This window comes from Aquarana catesbeiana, linkage group LG11 (assembly GCF_042186555.1).
Source record: "Aquarana catesbeiana isolate 2022-GZ linkage group LG11, ASM4218655v1, whole genome shotgun sequence".
NCBI lineage: Eukaryota > Metazoa > Chordata > Amphibia > Anura > Ranidae > Aquarana > Aquarana catesbeiana.
Window position 1 is genome coordinate 2894115 of NC_133334.1, and position 13737 is coordinate 2907851.

General features: G+C 50.5%; 1 protein-coding gene across 9 annotated transcripts in view; it reads right to left on the reverse strand.

Annotated features, from left to right (window-relative positions):
* Window positions 1-13737, reverse strand: part of LOC141111803 (hemicentin-1-like) — a 368745-nt gene that overhangs the window by 100404 nt on the left and 254604 nt on the right. The gene's annotated exons all lie outside the window — the stretch shown is intronic.

Here is a 13737-nt window from a genome sequence, read left to right on the forward strand (position 1 = left end):
GTCCAACCTCTGTGTGTGATTATGTGTCAGTATTACATTGTATATCCCTGTATGCTGTGGTCATTCAGGTGCTTACCTGACTACCTGACATGTGACTCGTTAGTGTTACAAGCAGGGGCGTTGCTAGGTGGCAAAAAGACCAGGGCCTTCATCCCGAGGTCAGAGCCCGGCACCGGGGGGGGGGGGGGTTGATGGGGCGGCGGGGTTGTATGGAGGGGGGGGTGTTACCTACCTGACACACACTGACCTACCTGACCCACACTGACTGCTGATCTAATGGGTCACCAGTAGTCAGCACCCCCTCTACATTAGCTCAGAGTCCCCTTACAACAGCACCCCCCTTAGAGATCTCTATTAGATCAGTGACCCCCCAGTCAGTATCCCCTGCCCCTAAAGACCCCCATTAGACTGCCTTACCGAGAGCCGTTTAGAGTGGGAGCCGGAGTTTGGGGGCGGAGCGAAACTGCTCTTCTGTAGTGCCATTTTCCTTCCTTCCTTCCATTGTATGGGGGGGCTTGGGGAGAAGACAAAGTAAAGGCAGATGCTGCATCGCTGTGCCCACTGTATCGGCAAGACACATTTGAACTGGTACACTCACTTACAGGGCCGCTTTTGGGTATCATGGGGCCTCCACCCCCTGAAGGGGGAAAAGAGGTGGGGGAAAAGAGGTGGGGGGAGGGAGGTGAGAAAGGGGAGGTGAGAGGGGAGGAGGTAAGGGGGGTGAGTGAAAGGGGGGAGGAGGCAGGAGAGAGAGGGGGTGGCTGACAGAGAGGGGGTGCTGACAGAGGGGGGTGCACTGCTAGGGTGACCACATTTCCAAACTGCCATTCAGGGACATCCCCCCCCCGCGCCGCCCAAAAAGGATGGTTTTTGATACTTTTTTTTGCCAATTTTTGGGAAAAAAAAAGCAAACAGTGGTAACCAGTTTAGACAGGTGGTATGCAATGTGCACCTGCCTTAACTAAGTCACTTAGTGACAACGGCGTACTTTGTACATCACTTACTCTGGCAAGTTCAGAACGGAGGGGGACACAGAAGAAGAACGGAGGGGGACACAGAAGAAGAACGGAGGGGGACACAGAGGAAGAACGGAGGGGGACAGCAGCAGAACGGAGGGGGACACGGAGGAAGAACAGAGGGGGACACGGAGGAAGAACAGAGGGGGACACGGAGGAAGAACAGAGGGGGACACAGAGGAAGAACAGAGGGGGACACAGAGGAAGAAAGGAGGGGGACACAGAGGAAGAACAGAGGGGGACACGGAGGAAGAAAGGAGGGGGACACAGAGGAAGAAAGGAGGGGGACACAGAGGAAGAAAGGAGGGGGACACAGAGGAAGAATGGAGGGGGACACAGAGGAAGAATGGAGGGGGACACAGAGGAAGAATGGAGAGGGACACAGAAGAAGAACAGAGGGGGACACGGAGGAAGAAAGAAGGGGGACACAGAGGAAGAATGGAGGGGGACACAGAGGAAGAATGGAGGGGGACACAGAGGAAGAATGGAGGGGGACACAGAGGAAGAACGGAGGGGGACACAGAAGAAGAACGGATGGGGACACAGAGGAAGAACGGAGGGGGACAGCAGCAGAACGGAGGGGGACACGGAGGAAGAACAGAGGGGGACACGGAGGAAGAACAGAGGGGGACACGGAGGAAGAACAGAGGGGGACACGGAGGAAGAACAGAGGGGGACACGGAGGAAGAACAGAGGGGGACACGGAGGAAGAAAGGAGGGGGACAGCAGCAGAACGGAGGGGGACACGGAGGAAGAACGGAGGGGGACAGAGAAGAAGATTGGAGGGGGACACAGAGGAAGAACGGAGGGGGACACAGAGGAAGAACGGAGGGGGACACAGAGGAAGAACGGTGGGGGACACAGAGGAAGAACGGAGGGGGACACAGAGGAAGAACGGAGGGGGACACAGAGGAAGAACGGAGGGGGACAGCAGCAGAATGGAGGGGGACACGGAGGAAGAACAGAGGGGGACACAGAGGAAGAATGGAGGGGGACACAGAAGAAGAATGGAGGGGGACACAGAAGAAGAATGGAGGGGGACACGGAGGAAGAAAGGAGGGGGACAGCAGCAGAATGGAGGGGGACACAGAAGAAGAACGGAGGGGGACAGCAGCAGAACGGAGGGGGACACGGAGGAAGAACAGAGGGGGACACAGAAGAAGAATGGAGGGGGACACAGAAGAAGAATGGAGGGGGACACAGAGGAAGAACGGAGGGGGACACAGAGGAAGAACGGAGGGGGACACAGAGGAAGAACGGAGGGGGACACAGAGGAAGAATGGAGGGGGACAGCAGCAGAATGGAGGGGGACAGCAGCAGAATGGAGGGGGACACAGAGGGGGACACGGAGGAAGAAAGGAGGGGGACACAGAGGAAGAAAGGAGGAGGACACAGAGGAAGAATGGAGGGGGACACAGAGGAAGAATGGAGGGGGACACAGAGGAAGAATGGAGGGGGACACAGAGGAAGAATGGAGGGGGACACAGAGGAAGAACGGAGGGGGACACAGAGGAAGAACGGAGGGGGACACAGAGGAAGAACGGAGGGGGACAGCAGCAGAATGGAGGGGGACACGGAGGAAGAACAGAGGGGGACACGGAGGAAGAACAGAGGGGGACACGGAGGAAGAACAGAGGGGGACACGGAGGAAGAACAGAGGGGGACATGGAGGAAGAACGGAGGGGGACATGGAGGAAGAACGGAGGGGGACACAGAGGAAGAACGGAGGGGGACACAGAGGAAGAACGGAGGGGGACACAGAGGAAGAATGGAGGGGGACACAGAGGAAGAACGGAGGGGGACAGCAGCAGAATGGAGGGGGACACGGAGGAAGAACAGAGGGGGACACGGAGGAAGAAAGGAGGGGGACACGGAGGAAGAATGGAGGGGGACAGCAGCAGAATGGAGGGGGACACGGAGGAAGAACAGAGGGGGACACAGAGGAAGAACGGAGGGGGACAGCAGCAGAACAGAGAGGGACATGGAGGAAAGATGGAGGGGGAGAGCAGCAGAACTGAGGGGGAGTGTGGGAGACAGCAGCAGATCTGAGGGGGGTGGGGGACAGCAGCAGAACGGAGGAGGGTGGGGGTCTGGGGACAGCAGCAGAACTGAGGGGGGTGGGGGTCTGGGGACAGCAGCAGAACTGAGGGGGGTGGGGGTCTGGGGACAGCAGCAGATTTGAGAGGGAGTGTGTGCATTGCTCACTAGGTAGTGTGCTGTGGAAGTTACACTAACCTGTAGTATCTCTGGCGGGCGGACCTCGTGGGCGGGAGGGAGCCAGAGGGAGGACTCGGACGAGGGTTGCGCTTGCTGGCTGGCACTGCAGTGGCAATCAATGTGCGGCTGCTGGAGTAGCTGCTGTAGTCGGCTCGGCGCTCCGGGACTGGTGGTCACTGGCAGCGGTACGGCAGGCACCTTCCGTTCCACCACTGTCACTGACTGGGGCTGGGCGGCGCGCACAGGGCAGGCTAGTGGACTCACTGACACTGGCACTCAGGCTGGCACTGGCGGCTGCTCTCTCTCTCAGGCGCGCTGCTCTGCTCAGCCGTAGGCCTGTAGCGTGTAGAGTGAGGCTAGAGTGCGCACTGCGCCGTCGCCGCCCTGCCGTGCGGGTGCCCAGAGAGCCCACTGCACTGACTCCACGTGCCAGCTGATGTCACTGGTTGCTAGACGCGGGGTGGGCGGCCCTAGCCTAGCAACCAGTTAAGGCACTTAAGCTAAGCTGCGCTACTTGTTGTGTGTATATACTGAGTCTGTGATAAGGGTGGCAGGCAGTCAGACTCGGAGATGGAGTGCCAGCCGCCGGCGGTGTGTTTTTTTTTATTCCGGGACGCTGTATTGTCCCGGAGTGAAGGTACCCGGGACACGGGACAAATATCTTAAATAAGGGACAATCCCGGGCAATCCGGGACACGTGGCCACCCTATGCACTGCTGACACAGAGGGGGTGCTGACAGAGGGGGTGGGCTGACAGAGAAGGGTGCTGACAGAGGGAGGATGTTGACAGAGGGGGATGGGCTGACAGAGAGGGTGTGGGCTGACAGAAAGGGTGTGAGCTGATTGGGGGGTGCTGGCAGAGAGGGGGACGCTGAGAGAGAGGGGGGACGCTGAGAGAGAGGGGGGACGCTGAGAGAGTGGGTGGAGGCTGAGAGAGAGGGGGGAGGCTGACAGAGAGGGTGTGGGCTGACAGAGGGGGGTGCACTGCTGACATTGAGGGGGGTGGGGCTGACAGAGGGGGGGTGCTGACATAGATGGTGTGGGCTGACAGGGGGGGTGCTGACAGAGAGGGGTGCACTGCTGACAGAGAAGGGGTGCTGACAGAGGGGGGTGCACTTCTGACAGAGAGGGGGGTGCTGACAGAGAGGGTGTGAGCTGATGGGGGGGGGTGCTGGCAGAGAGGGGGACGCTGAGAGAGCGGGGGGACGCTGAGAGAGAGGGGGGAGGCTGACAGAGAGGGTGTGGGCTGACAGAGGGGGGTGCACTGCTGACATTGCGGGTGGTGGTGCTGACAGAGGGGGGGTGCTGACATAGATGGTGTGGGCTGACAGAGGGGGGGTGGGCTGACAGAGAGGGGGGTGCTGACAGAGAGGGGTGCACTGCTGACAGAGAAGGGGTGCTGACAGGGGGGGTGCTGACAGAGAGGGGGGTGCTGACAGAGGGGGTGTGGGGTGACAGAGGGGGGGTGCACTGCTGACAGAGAGGGGTGGGCTGACAGAGAGGGGTGTGCTGACAGAGAGGGGGGTGGGCTAACAGAGGGGGGGTGGTGCTGACAGAGAGGGGGTGCTGACAGAGGGGTGCACTGCTGACAGAGGGGGGTTGCTGACAGAGAGGGGGTGCTGACAGAGGGGTGCACTGCTGACAGAGGGGTGGTGCTGACAGAGTGGTGTGGGCTGACAGAGGGGGGGTGCTAAAAGAGAGGGGGGGTGCTGACAGAGAGGAGGGCGCTGATAGAGAGGGTGTGGGCTGACAGAGGGGGGGTGCTGACAGAGGGGGGGTTCTTACAGAGGGGGTGCACTGCTGACAGAGAGGGGTGGACTGACAGAGAGGGGGGTGCTGACAGAGGGGGGGTTCTTACAGAGGGGGTGCACTGCTGACAGAGAGGGGTGGACTGACAGAGGAGGGTGGGCTGAGAGAGGGGGGTGGTGACAGAAAGGGGTGGGCTTACAGAAAGGGGCAGGATGACAGAGGGGTGGGCTTACAGAGAGTGGCACGCTGACAGACAGAAGGGCAGATAACAGAGACCTCAGTCAGGAGGAGACACAGCGCGCGCCAGGCAGGGAGGCGGGGCTCCGGGCAGCTGCGATCACCCACAGTCCAGCCCCTCCACATGTGACCAGTCAGCAGCTCCACCGGGCCAATCACAGACCCTTATGTCTGCCGCCTGCACAGCCAATGACAGAGCGCCCGCTGCCCAGCGCTCGTACAGGCTGTATGTGATATAACACTGATCGCGGCGGGCACGGGAATTAGAATGCGCTGCTCTAGATCTTGCAGCTGGGGCCACTGATCACAGGACGGCTGAACGGGTTTCAGGTGGCTTGAAAACCGGGCACATGTGTCCAAACCGGACAGGTGGCAACCCTACTGCAGGACCCGGCGCTTAGACACTCGGGGCTATTGGCCCCACATTCGGGGCTCAAGCCTCAATAGCCCAACCTTAAAGACGCCTCTGGTTACAAGGTCTCAGGTGTGAATGGGGAGCAGGTGTGTTAACCACTTGCCGACCAGCCACCGTCATTATACTGCGGCAGGTCGGCACGATCCAACGAGCCATTGTAGCTATACATCGGCTCTTTTAAGCAGGATAGCAGGCGCGCGCACGCACCCGCTGCACTACGGGGGTGCCTATGCTCGTGACCAGCAGTCACGATGACTGCCGGCCACGAGCGATCGCGGGAACGAGAGGCAGAACAGGGTTGTGTGTAAACACACACATCCCTGTTCTGAGAGGAGATGCAGATCGCGAGTTCTTAATAGCTAGGAACCACGATCTGTCATCTCCTATTGTCAGTCTCCTCCCCCTACAGTTAGAACACACAGTCAGGGAACACGGTTAACCCCTTGATCGCCCCTAGTGTTAACCCCTTCCTTGCCAGTGACATTTATACAGTAATCAGTGCATTTTTATAGCACTGATCGCTGTATAATTGTCAATCGTCCCAAAAATGTGTCAAAAGTGTCTGATGTGTCCGCCATAATGTCGCAGTCACGATAAAAAAAAAAAATCACAGATCGCCGCCATTACTAGTAAAAAAAAAAAAATAATAATAAAAAGGCCATAAAACTATCCCCTATTTTGTAGACGCTATAACTTTTGCGCAAACCAAATAATATACACTTATTGTGATTTTTATTACCAAAAATATGTAGAAGAATACATATCGGCCTAAACTGAGAAAAAAAATGAGCTTTTCTTAAAAAAAATTGGGGATATTTATTATAGAAAAAAGTACAAAATATTGCTTTTTTTTTTAAATTGACGCACTTTTTTTTGTTTATAGCGCAAAAAATAAAAACTGCAGAGATGATTAAATACCACCAAAAGAAGCCTTAATTTGTGGGAAAAAAAGGATGTAAATTTTGTTTGGGTACAACGTTGCACGACTGCGCAATTGTCAGCTAAAGCGACGCAGTGCTGTATCACAAAAAGTGCTCTGGTCATTGAACAGCCAAATCTTCCGGGGCTGAAGTGGTTACATTTGGTGTTATCGCTCTCACTCTCTCATACTGATCACTGAAAGTTCAACATGGCACCTCATTGCACGGAACTCTCTGAGGATCTGAAAAAAAGAATTGTTGCTCTACATAAAGATGGCCTAGGCTATAAGAAGATTGCCAAGACCCTGAAACTGATCTGCAGCACGGTGGCCAAGACCATACAGCGGTATAACAGGACAGGTTCCACTCAGAACAGGCCTCGCCATGGTCCACCAAAGAAGTTGAGGTCATGTGCTCAGCGTCATATCCAGAGGTTGTCTTCGGGAAATAGATGTATGAGTGCTGCCAGCATTGCTGCAGAGGTTCTAGGGGTGGGGGGTCAGCCTGTCAGTGCTCAGACCATGGGGAGCTACAGTTCATTGAGGGAACCATGAATGCCAACATGTACTGTGACCTACTGGAGCAGAACATGATCCCCTTCCTTCAGAGACTGGGCCGCAGGGCAGTATTCCAACATGATAACCACCCCAAACACACCTCCAAGACCACCACTTCCTTGCTAAAAAAGCTGAGGGTAAAGGTAATGGACTGGCCAAGCATGTCTCCAGACCTAAACCCTATTGATCATCTGTGGGCATCCTCAAACGGTCTCTAACATCCACCGGCTTTGTGATGTCGTCATGGAGGAGTGGAAGAGGACTCCAGTGGCAACCTATGAAGCTCTGGTGACCTCCATGCCCAAGAGGGTTAAGGCAGTGCTGGAAAATAATGGTGGCCATGCAAAATATTGAAACTTTGGGCCCAATTTGGAGATTTTCACTTAGGGGTGTACTCACTTTTGTTGCCAGCGGTTTAGACATTAATGGCTGTGTGTTGAGTTATTTTGAGGGGACAGCAAATTTTTTACTGTTATACATGCTGTTGACAAGGGGTGTTGGAAGAACAGCAGCAAGTAATGCAAAGTTTGCTGTATAATGTGAACTATATATACACTGTACGCATTATACCTATCTATGCAGTAGGTGGTGCTGTAGTATTATAGTGTGTATCTATGGTAATGTAATCAGAGGAAGTGTTTGCTTTCCTCACTGTTCTCTTATACTTCTGCTTCCTGTTCCATGTTATATGTTCAGTTCCTGTCTCGATGATGTAAAGATATGCTTTGTAATTCTCTATTAAAATACAGATATTCTCTGCAAACAAGAAGCTCCCAGCACATCATTTCAATACTCTGCACAACAGGTGCGAGGTCACAGTGGTAGCATTGAGGTCAGTAGTAGGCGGGCAACGAGGTAACGAGGACTCGTAGGCGGAAGCATGGCCAGGAACATAGCCAAAGCTGGAAATAGGTGGACAGAGGTACAAGCAGAATCCAGGATCAAATCAGTAACAAGCCAGGTCATCAACAGATGTCAGATACAGGGTAGACTCATGTAGCGGTACCCCCATAGGGGCTGCTGGTAATTGTAGTATGCTAATTATACTTAAATATTCCAGAATTTTAATTACCCCGAATGATTAAAATTACATGGATTTGATCAATGGCTGATACATGGCCTTGAGTATATTCCACAGTTATATCATGGCCAGCTTATGAAGGATTTTCATACTTTACAAGAGGAATTTGGCCTACTTACTAAAATGTTTTTTTCAATGCTTGCAATTAAAACTAGAAGTGCGCCGAATGGAATTTTGGTGCCAAAACCAAAACCGAAAATGCCGGATGCACTTGGCCGAAAACTGAAACCGAAAATGACAGTTTAAAAAAAAATTTTTTTAGATATAATTGTATTATATTGGACTTTTTAATTAATATCATCAATTTAACCACTTCAGCCCTGGAAGGATTTTCCCCTCATCCTGACCAGGCCATTTTTTGCGATATGGCACTGCGTCGCTTTACCTGACAATTGCGCGGTCGTGTAACGCTGTACTCAAACAAAATTGATGTCCTTTTTTCCCCCCAAATAGAGCTTTTGTTTGGTGGTATTTGATCACTTCTGCGTTTTTTATTTTTTGCACTATAAACATAAAAACAATATTTTTTTACTTTTTTGCTATAATAAATAATTCCCAATTTGAGAGAGAGAAAAAAAAAGGGGGGGTATAAGGAGAGAAGGGAGTGTCACCATCCAGTCACCCAACCATATCCGGGGGAAACCTCATGAGACGTCCCATAACCAGCGTACTCCTCGGAATAGACAAATTTGCGCCAATAGAACCATTTCAAGAGACATTTCTCACAAAGACCATTCTCTGTGGCCACCAAGTCCTCCATTGCATAAATGTCTGCCACTTTTTTCAACCAACCAGCGACCGATGGTGGTTGCGTCTGCTTCCAAAACAACGGGGTGCAGCCTGATCTGTGCCCATCTCCCCCATCAATGCAGCTTCCTGATTAAGCCTCACCATCTCTCGCAGGAAATCACAGAGCCGTCATCTATATACTCGGCTCTGTCGGCAGTCACACACAGTCCCGCCTCCGCCATCGGCATTGGACCAGCTCCTGTGATAGACAGAACACTGGTCCAATGCTGGTGGCGGAGGCGGGACTGTGTGTGTGAACTGTGAAGTGAGAGCCGAGTGGAGAGGAGATGGCGGCTCGGTGAATTCCGGCGGCACTCGTCCCCCTCCTTCCCCTCTGAGGTACGCTGTCGGCGTATAACACGCACCCACGATCCCCCTATTTTCAGGGGAAAAAAGTTCGTGTTATAAGCCGATAAATACAGTAATTCAAAAGGGAGCGGAAGGCCTCTGGGGCAGGTAGTGATCCTATAAAATGAGCTAGCTGTAGTTTTTGCCAAAATGGGAAAACCTCTACGGCCGGGTCATCAATGATTTGTTGCCTAGTCTTCCACCGGCCATTAGTAAGAAAATGTTGCATCTGTGATCGAACAAACCACTTTCAATTCCTGGAATCTAGGGTCGTCGATCCCAGGACTAAAAGTTAGGTTACCCACTATTGGGGTGAGAGGCGACGGGACAGGTGCTATAGGAAAGTCACGGAAGGCCTTCTGAGCCAGCGGCCTCGTCTCCCCTCCCCTAGAGTGATCAATCAGCCGGCATGGTACGGACCTTTGGCACCACAGGACCAAATCCAGCTGGGCCCCTGCAAGAGATTATTCAACCTGGATCCACTGTTTCAAAGCACCATGGCAACACCAATCTAGGGCTCGGGTCAGATGGCAAGCCAGGTGATAAAGGTTTCCAGCAAAGCCATGCCCCCTAGCAGGGCCGTCTTTAATATTGATTGGACCCTGGGCAAAACTTTTCTTGGGGCCCCCCATGCAGTTTCGCTCTCCACCTGCTCTGAGACATACAATAAATAGCACCTAGACTCAAAATCAGTTTACTGAATCAGATCAGGCAGCGATTGCGATTGGTTGCCAGAGGTTACAGTGTATCATTACCACTCACTGACTGGTTGCTAGAGGTTACAGCACACATTACGGCTCACTGATTAGTTGCTAGAGGTTACAGCACATGATTTAAGCTTGTTGATTGGTTGCTGGAGATTACTGTGGATATGACCTCAGGGGGGCATGATATACATATCAATGCTGCCGGCCGCCCCTATTTACATACGAATGCCGGTAATTTACATGTAAACACAGGGTCTGCAGGTGAGTCATCTTTACACAACAATAGGGCAGAGCTGGGCAACATTAGTAGCAGCACTTCACACTGAGATATTGGGACACAGCACAGGACTAAAACCTCAAGGGAGGAGGGAATTTAAACCAGGATAGTTGGCAAGTATATGAGGCTGCTGCTTTGGGCCCCACAACAATGACCGGGCCCAGGGCAGCTGCCCCTTTTGCCCTGCCTTAAAAACGGCCCTGCCACCTAGCAATTTAGGGAGTCGCAGGATAGATTGGGCTAGTCGAGGGGATTCTGTGCCCAAAGAAAGGTGACCAGAGCTCTGTTTACTGCTCTAAGGAAAAAGCTAGGTATCCGGATGGGGAGCGCCTGAAAGTTGTAAAGCAGCCGAGGCATGATGTTTAACTATGCCGCAGCGCCCAAACCAGCACAACAACTGTGTTTCTAACTGTGGGGGGAGGGGACTGATTGGGGAGGAGACTGGTTGTGGTTCCTAATTACTAGGAACAGACGATCGACTCTCCTCCCCTGACAGAACAGAGATTTGTCTGTTTACATTAACAGATCTTCATTCTTTTTCTGTCAGGAGCAATTGCGGGTAGCTGGTAGCCATCGTGGCCGTTGGCAACGCACATTGGCTCCTACGTCATGGGGCGGGCATCCCCCTATACCCATTAAAGCGCCCGCCATATAGCTACGGCGATTTGCGTCTAGTCGGCAAGTGGTTAAATGAATATGAATTTATTGTCGGCCATTATTGGCACCTTTTAGCGCAAGAAAAACATATTCCTTTAAATTCTCTGCATGTCTGCACACTGGTCCATTGGGTTTCTATTGTGGTGTTAAAAATACTGCCTGCTGCATTTTTGGTCAGTAAAAGCACAAAAAAATTCACCTCCCAGTTCAAATGCTTTGAAAACGCAACAACAATGCATCATTAATGCGCCTGTGTTACGTTTTTGATGACGTTTTTGAGTCACATGACCTATGAAAATCACACCATACGCACAAAACAATCATTGCAAAATCGCCGCAAATTTGTGGTGAAATTGCTGTGACTTTGTAGTAAAATCACGTGCGTTTTTGGTGCCATTTTCTCTTATCGGCTGAATGACAATAACACCATTTTCAGCAGAAATGTTTCGGTGGCTGAAATTTTGGTGCATCTCTAATTGAAATACAGTATAAATTGACACAGTGGGTCTATACCATACCTATAATTCTTAATCAGACTATAACTGCAACTTCTAAGAGTGGTCAGATAACAGGTTTATAGGGAATTGTTGCAGAAAAGCTGAAAAGTAAAGTCGCTGAGATGCAGAACGCAGTGACAAATGGATATATAAATGATGGGGGATGGACTGATGATGTTCTTGATAATGTAGGACAAATGTCCTTGTCTGAGTCACAGAAATGTATCCATGTTGTGTTTATTATACATCAATCATATCGAACTCCCCAAAAACCTTTTAGTTGGCATAGGAGAGATAATCCTCTATTTACATGATATGAAGAGGGTACATTAACCACATGATCTCCGGGAGATTTACCCCCCCTTCATGACTAGGCCATTTTTTGCGATACGGCACTGTGTTACTTTAACTGACAATTGCGCGGTCGTGCGACACTGTACACAAATAAAATTGATGTCCTTTTTTTCCCTACAAATAGAGCTTTCTTTTGGTGGTATTTGATCACCTCTGAGGAATTAATTTTTTGCGTTATAAACAAAATAACATGACAATTTTGAAAAAAAAAAACAATTTTTTACTTTCTGCTATAAAACTTTAATTTTTTTTTTTTTTAAATCTTATTTCTTCATCAATTTAGGCCAATATGTATTCTGCTACATAGCTTTATAAAAAAAAATCCCAATAAGCGTATATTGATTGGTTTGCACAAAGTTATAGCGTCTACAAACTATGTGATATATACATATATTATTTATTACTAGTAATGGTGATGATCAGTGACTTATAGCGGAACTGCGATATTGCGGCGGACAAATTGGACACTAAGTGACACTTTTGACACTTTTTTGGGGACTAGTGACATTATTACAGTGATCAGTGCTAAAAATATGCACTGTCACTGTACAAATGACTGGCAGGGAATGGGGTTAAAGTGTTTTTCAAGCCATTTCTTTAAGTCTATGCCAGCCCCTCTTTTAAAGGCTGGCATACCACATTATGTAAGTCTTTAAAAAAACGAGTGTTGTAAATATCAATTTTGAGCTGTTTTCAGGCCGGTCACGTGACAACACTCGTTTTTTTAAAATGACTTACATAGTGTGGTATGCCAGCTTCTATTAGAGGGGCTGGCAGTGACAATTTTACCTTTTTTTTCCAATAATAGCCGTGGGGGGGTGGAGACAGACACAGAGAGGGAGCTCTGACAGGCAGGGAGGAGGAGGTGAGGGGGGAGAGAGGAGAGCAGGGAGTACAGCTGCGTATGGCGGAGGGACATGCTGACCTGATTTTAGTGGTGAATATAGAGAGGGGGATACAGGAAGTGGCAGATTCAGGGAGGTCTTTTTACAGTTTAGAGAGGGGGGGAGATGACAAAGAACAAGCACTGTGCTGTGTAATCTGCTTTAAGGGATCAGGATCAGAATTTGACATCAGGGGCGATCAAAGGGTTAAACGCATAGCTCCCAACTGTCCCTGATTTCGAGGGACTGTCCCTGATTTGGAGCAATGTCCCTCTGTCCCTCATTCCTCCTCATTTGTCCCTCATTTTGGTCTGATCCATATAGCTGTGTATAAAATGCACTTTTTATCTTTCCAATAGTGTTTCCCAGTGCTAAACCGTTTTTTCCAAATTCTAAATTGCTGCATTTGTACATTTTAAAAGCCAAAATAAAGGAATAGTAGTGGTAAAAAAAAAGCCCTTGTGAATTTAGTTAACCTTATTCTTGGGTTAATTCTCCTTTTAAGAGGGTGTGGCAGAAGGCGTGTCCCATGCCTACATACGTTTGCTGGTAGGTGTCCCTCATCCCCATCTCAAAATGTTGGGAGGTATGTAAACGTGTCCCTAAAATGTGCTTGGATACTGTGGGGGAGGTACTTGTACTGTGGGAAGGCAGAGATCTGTGTTTCTTGCTTTGCAGAGACACAGGCTCCATACCTTCCCTACTGACAGAATGAAGATCAGCCTTGTTTACATATGCAGACCGCCGTTCTGCTTCTGTCCCAAACGATTGGTGGGTCCTGGGTCCAATCACAGAGGCACGTGTGATCAGGTACATGATCCTGTGCAGAAGAGTTGCCATTTATGTACTGTATACAGTCGGCAAGCAGTTAATACATGTGATATGGAGGTGCCGTAAATTAGTCAGGTATTGGACCCTGATTTTGGATTCGATTGATAAGACATTTAGGATTATATCCTGAGGGAACCCAATCTATGCGTTTTGGGATGTCTGGATACAGAATTTTACAGTCTTTATAGCACAAATACTTAT